Raw genomic sequence first — 6,967 nt, forward strand, 5'->3', positions numbered from 1 at the left:
ATGTGATCCTCCCATCTGGATAAAAATGTGTTGTGGAGTAGAACTGCATCATAAGTTCCTCGTTCCACTTTGTGAGCTTCTGCCCAACAAAGTCAGCTACTCCATAAGCTATGAAGCTGTCTTGCACTCCAGGATAGTGCTCCTCATTGTCCTTGATGTATGTCCAATCAACCCATCGCATATCACAGACAATGGGCTTCTTATCTAGCAGCACTGTCTCATAAAAATCCTGCTACTCCTTGGTGTGAAACATGTAGTCCACGGCAGTCCTTCTCCTTGAAGCATATGGGTCTGCTTCTCTCTACTTCCTCAGCCCTGAATCTCTCCTGAGCTTCATATCCTCAGCCACAGGATGAGCATCGTTGTGGTCTGGGATTTTGGGCTTGAGCTTCCGAAGGACATTTTCTTCCTCATCCTCTGCAACAGTCTCAGGCACTGGGGCCTTGTTCTTCTCAGTGGCTGGGATGCTTCTTGTGTTTCTCTTTGGTGAACTTTTAGGCTTAGATGCAGCCTTAGGTGCTTCCTTGGGCTTGGATGCAGCTCCCCCTGACCTTATGGCATCTCCCATAAGCTTGGGTGCCTTGGGCGCTGGTGCAGCTGCCTCTTCTTCCTCTTCCTCTTCCATGATGGAAGCTTTGCCAAGCACCCTAGCCATAGTCTTTTTCACCCTCTCCTTTCTTTTCTTGCCCTCAGCTGCAGCTGGCTCTTGGAAGTGGGCTTCTCAGTCGAGGCTCTAGCCTTTGACATGGGCTGCCTGCCTGCTGGCCTTTTGATCTTCAGACCTGGCTTAGTGCCTTGGGCTGGCTCAATTCTCTTGGAAGTGGCCTCTTCCTTTGCCACATAGTCCTCATCTTTAGAATCTGAGGTTTTCTTCTTCCTTTGCCTAGTGGCAGCTTTAGGCAGGTTACTGGGTGTGCTCCTGCTGCCATCATCTGAGGAACTTGAGGGACTAGTGCCCTCATTCAACTGCACTTGCTCCTCTGACAAGTTTTGGCTGTCACTCTGGTCTGACATGATGCAAACTGACTGCTGACCCTGTGAATAGATTATAGAGGAGATAGAGTGGATGAGCATCACAAAATGCAGAGATTTTTGCAAAAGAATAATTCAAAAACCTAGTTTTAGTTTCCCACTGAAATCATCTCGGATCTACCAACTTTCAAACTCGGTGATACCGAAGCAGTTTTGGAACCTAAACTAGTGAACTCGGTAGGACCGAGTCACAGTTCGGTGGCACCGAGACTGCTAGGGTTTCACTGAGTTCAAAAATCGGTCACACCGATAAGTAATTCTCGGTCAGACCGAGTCTCACTTGTGCAATGGCATAAGCCAAATCGGTGGGACCGAGTTTTTCAACTCGGTGGGTCCGAGATGGTTTCGGCGGAGACCTAAACCTAGAATTTTCAAATCAAACCTAATCTATGAGCGTTTTGACTGGATAGGAGTTTATCAAACGTGGCTAGAAACAATATGATCACAATGTACTAGGAATCAGATTGAGGAATAACACGAAGATCAAGTCCATACCCTAGTTCGACGGGGACTTGCTACGGCGGCAACGGCGGGGCAGAAATCCCGTTGACGGCGACGGAGACCAGCTACTGGAGGCTGCTGGCGGCGAGAAGACGATCCGGAGACCTTGAGGGCAGAGCAGGCTATCGCGCGGGCGAAGGGGTTCGGAGAAATTTCCAAATTTCACCCGTGACTATATATAGCCCGACCCTGTCGGTGTGACCGAGTGGAACAACTCGGTGGCACCGAGATTCATAACTGCGTGCAGTTATTGAAACTCGGTGTGACCGAAGGGTTCAAATCAGTTGCACCGAGATCGAAAACCTAGATCAACTTAATGATCTCGGTAGGACTGAAAGTGGAGTATCGGTCAGACCAAGAATCATAAAGAGGTTTTGGAAGTTTAAGTCTATGACGAATCGGGGACTCCGAGCGCTCCTCACACAGAGTGGTTCGAATCTGACTTGATCGAATTTTGTGATGCAGCATGAATAGAGTTTGAGACGAGAAAAGCATAGATAGCTAGAGGAGGTTCTTAGGCATTCTTGTCCATCCACTTGGCAAAAAAAGAGATAAAGCCGAACAATCAAAGCAACAAGTGGATGTCCTCGAATGAGTAAAATATGCAACCAGCATGCTCACACAATAAGATGGCAAATGAAATATGTGGCAAGGCATGCACAACCAATTCTAGCATCTATCAAGCAATTTGCGATGACTAGGTCATCTATATATGAGTATATTGACTTAGGAGTCAAGTGAGAACACTTGATCATAGGTCATACTCATCGTTTAGGCTCAAGTGGGGTTACCACTTTTACATAAAGCATTGTTGTGTTCACATCTTTAGAGTTGCTTTAGCTCAAGTCTTAGAGTAAAGCTCCCCCTAGATGTGATATCCCCCCTAAGAGGGATGAACTAACCTTGGGTTTTGTCGATGATGACTTCATGTAGATATTGAAGATGTGGATGCTCAATGTTGATGTAGATCTCTTGGAGCTATCCATTTGAGTGAATTGCACTTTCAATACCTACATGGGTTAGTCCCACAAGGAACAAACAAGGATATCCATAGACATAGAGTGATGCACACAAAAGATGATGTCCATGAAAACTTTTAGGTTACCTTGTCCCTTGTCTTACCAACAAGAGGGTTTGTGACTCCTTGAACTAGTGCAAGATGTGGAAGTTGATTGCACTTGTTCTTGCCAAAATGATAAGAGTGAAGTATGTTGGCGGAGTCACCCTCAAGAACTCTCTAGTTCTTCTTCTTTTGGATCCACATCATTTTGTTGGGAATCCTTGGAGTTGCAGTCGTACTTGATGAAGTGGAACTTGAAGTAGTCTTGGGAATCCACTTGACTAAGGTCTTAGGAGCTTCTTCAAATGCATCAATTTCCTCTTGAAGCTTGTCCTTGCCTTTTTGCTCGTAGTTTTGTGGTGGAAGATCATTTTGAGCTTGTGTCCCCTTGAAAGAAGTATACTTCTCTTGTTGAGGGACAAACTTTGTCTTGGGGTATTGATCTTCTTCCCATTCAACTCCATTGGCATTGAACTTTCGTTCAAAACCAACACCTTGATTCTTCCGGTGCATTCCTTGCTTGCGCACAATTTCCTCGAATTGCTTACTCCCGGCAAGGCTTTTGTACACTCCTTTCTCTATAATTCCCTTCAATAAGCTATTTTCTTGCTCAAGTGTAACTTGGCTAAGAGAATCATTAGTGGAATCAAGAGAACTACTAGAAGCAACAATATTGAATTTAGCATAATCATTGTTACTACTAGAGGAAGAATCTTTCTTGTTAGACTTGACTTGAGGCATGTAAGTGGATAAGAGTAAACGCTTGGCAATGTAAGAAGAACTTTTCTTGCGGAGATCATCATTGATTGCCTTTAAGAACTCATGCTCTTGCTCAAGATTGAGCTTTTCAAAGCGTAGTTTCTCATGAGCCCTTAAAAGTTCTCGATGATCTTCGAAGATAGTGTCATGAGCTAACTTAAGAGTTTTTAGTTCTTTAGTTAGAGCCTCAATCTTCTCCTTATCATTGTCATTCGTTTTATCTTGATTAGCATGATTAATTGGTCTTTCATCATAGTATTCATCACTAGAGTTGTCACCAAGCAAATCATCACCTAACAAGTCATCTTCATCACTATTGAAATCAACATACTCGGGGTGTGTTACCTTAGGACCTTTGGCCATGAAGCATCTTCCAATTCCTTCATTTGGTGAGTCAAATATGTCGTAGGAGTTGGTTGACACAAGTGCTAGACCGGCAACACCTTCATCTTGAGTATCTTCGGAGTCGGAGTGATAACTTCTCTCAGAGTGGCTGTCGGAGTGGAATACCCATTCACCAACATGAGCTTGATGTCTTCGTCTTGTGTAGCTCCTTGATGATTTTTCCTTCCTTTCCGAATCCTTGCTTCTCCGTGAGTTTCTTCGTTCATAACGATCATCTCTACTCCTTCTCTCTCTTGGTGGTGATCCTTTGCTTCTTCTTTTTGGAGAATCTTCTCTTCTCTTGTAGGGAGCCGTACACTCATTGGAATAGTGTCCGGGTCTTCCACAATTGTAACAGTTTCGCTCTCGACTAGAAGATCTTTTGTCATTGTAGGACCTTGACTTGGAGCTTCTATCTTTGCTTCTACTCTTGTAGAACTTGTTGAAGTTCTTCACCATTAAGCTCAACTCTTCATTGAAGTCTTGTTTCTCACTTGATGATGTAGGGGCTTCACATGAGGCTTTATAGGCACCACTTGATTTGTTGTGAAGTTCCTCTTTATCATTAAGTGACATCTCATGAGCAACAATTCTTCCAATCACCTCCGTTGGCTTGAGATCTTTGTAATTGGGCATCATTTGGATTAATGTGCACACGGTATCATATTTTCCATCCAAGGCTCTTAGAATCTTCTTGATGATGAATCTATCGGTCATCTCTTCACTTCCTAAGCCGGCAATCTCATTTGTGATGAGAGCAAGCCTAGAGTACATTTCAGCGACACCTTCACCATCCTTCATCTTGAACTTGTCAAGTTGGCTTTGAAGCACATCCAACTTGGATTCCTTGACGGAGTCGGTACCTTCATGCATATCAATCAAAGTGTCCCAAATTTCCTTTGCATTCTCAAGACGGCTGATTTTGTTGAATTCTTCGGGGCACAATCCGTTGAAGAGAATATCACAAGCTTGAGCATTGTATTGCAACATCTTCAACTCATCCGCAGTAGCTTCACGGTTTGGTTCTCTCCCATCAAAGAAGTCACCTTGCAAACCAACACACACAATAGCCCAAACGGCGGGGTTATGTCCAAGAATATGCATTTTCATTTTATGCTTCCAACTAGCAAAATTAGTACCATCAAAGTAAGGACCTCTACGGTGATAATTTCCCTCGCTAGTCGCCATACTCTCCTAGGTTGTGAAACCAAGGCTATGACCACCAAAAGCTATGGAGATCAAGCAAATGGAGACCAAAACTCTGATACCACTTGTAGGATCGAAAGTATGTCTAGAGGGGGGGTGATTAGACTACTTGACCAAATAAAAACTTAACCTTTTCCCAATTTTAGTTCTTGGGAGATTTTAGCTATTTTAGGACAAGTCAAGCAATCATCACACAATTCAAGCAAGCATGCAAAGAGTATATTGGCAGCGGAAAGTAAAGCATGCAACTTGCAAGAATGTAAAGGGAAGGGTTTGGAGAATTCAAACGCAATTGGAGATACAGATGTTTTTCCCGTGCTTCGGGTAGGTGGTGCTATCCTACATCCACGTTGATGGAGACTTCAACCCACGAAGGGTAACGGTTGCGCGAGTCCACACAGGGCTCCACCCAAGGGCAACGGTTGCGCGAGTCCACACAGGGCTCCACCCACGAAGGGTCCACGAAGAAGCAACCACCCACAAAGGGTCCACGAAGAAGCAACCTTGTCTATCCCACCATGGCCATCGCCCACGAAGGACTTGCCTCACTAGCGGTAGATCTTCACGAAGTAGGCGATCTCCTTGCCCTTACAAACTCCTTGGTTCAACTCCACAATCTTGTCGGAGGCTCCCAAGTGACACCTAGACAATCTAGGAGACACCACTCTCCAAGAAGTAACAAATGGTGTGTAGGTAATGAACTCCTTGCTCTTCTGCTTCAAATGATAGTCTCCCCAACACTCAACTCTCTCTCATAGGATTTGGATTTGGTGGAAAGAAGATTTGAGTGGAAAGCAACTTGGGAAGGCTAGAGATCAAGATTCATATGGTAGGAATGAAATATCTTGGTCTCAACACATGAGTAGGTGGTTCTCTCTCAGAACATATGAGTTGGAATGGTGTGTGTGTTCTGATGGCTCTCTCATCGAATGAGAAGGAGGTGGAGGGGTATATATAGCCTCCACACAAAATCCAACCATTACACAGTTTTCCAATCTCGGTGGGATCGAATCAATAAACTCGGTCGGACCGAAAATGTAAACCTAGTGACCGTTAGTGATTTCGGTGGGACCGACATGCAACTCGGTAGGACCGATTCGGTTAGGGTTTGGGCATAACGTAATCTCGATGAGACCGATTACACAAACTCGGTGAGACTGAATTTGGTAACTAGCTAACCAGAGAGTTGGTCAGGCAAACTCGATGGGACCGATTTGCTCTTTCGGTGAGACCGAGTGGAACTCGGTGAGACCGAAAAGTTACAAAGGGGAAACACTGAGTTTACATTGCAATCTCGGTGGGACCGATTCGCTCTTTCGGTGGGACCAAAAAGTTACGAAAGGGAAACAAAGAGTTTGCAACCCCATCTCGGTGAGACCGAGATCCCTATCGGTAGGACCGAATTGCTAGGGTTTGGCAGTGGCTAATGACAAGTGAAACTCGGTGGCGCCGGATAGGAAGAATCAGTAGGACCGAGTTTGGCTTAGGGTTTAGGTCATATGTGGATATGGAAAAATAGTTGAGGGTTTTGGAGCATATCACTAAGCACATGAAGCAAGAGGCTCATTAAGCAACACCTCATCCCTCCTTAATAGTATTGGCTTTTCCTAAGGACTCAATGTGATCTTGGATCACTAAAATATAAAATGAAGAGTCTTGAGCTTTTGAGCTTGAGCCGATCCTTTGTCCTTAGCATTTTGAGGGTTCCACTTTCACATCCATGCCATGCCAATCATTGAGCTTTCCTGAAATAATCATCTTGGAATAGCATTAGCTCAATGAGCTATATGTTGTTATGAATTACCAAAACCACCTAGGGATAGTTGCACTTTCACCCGCGCCCTCCACGCCCGTGCGCGTCCTGCGCCCGCGCTCGTGGTGCCCCGCCCAGGCGAACCCCGCCCCGCTTGCCAGCCCCGCTGCTCTGCCGGTCGCCGCTCCCTGCTGTGCACCGCACCCGCTCGCCGTCGCCCGCGCTGCCCCGTGCCGCTGTTCGTCGCCGCGCCCGTGGTCCCCTCGCGCACC

This window comes from Triticum dicoccoides, chromosome 5A (assembly GCF_002162155.2).
Source record: "Triticum dicoccoides isolate Atlit2015 ecotype Zavitan chromosome 5A, WEW_v2.0, whole genome shotgun sequence".
In the NCBI taxonomy this organism is placed as follows: domain Eukaryota; kingdom Viridiplantae; phylum Streptophyta; class Magnoliopsida; order Poales; family Poaceae; genus Triticum; species Triticum dicoccoides.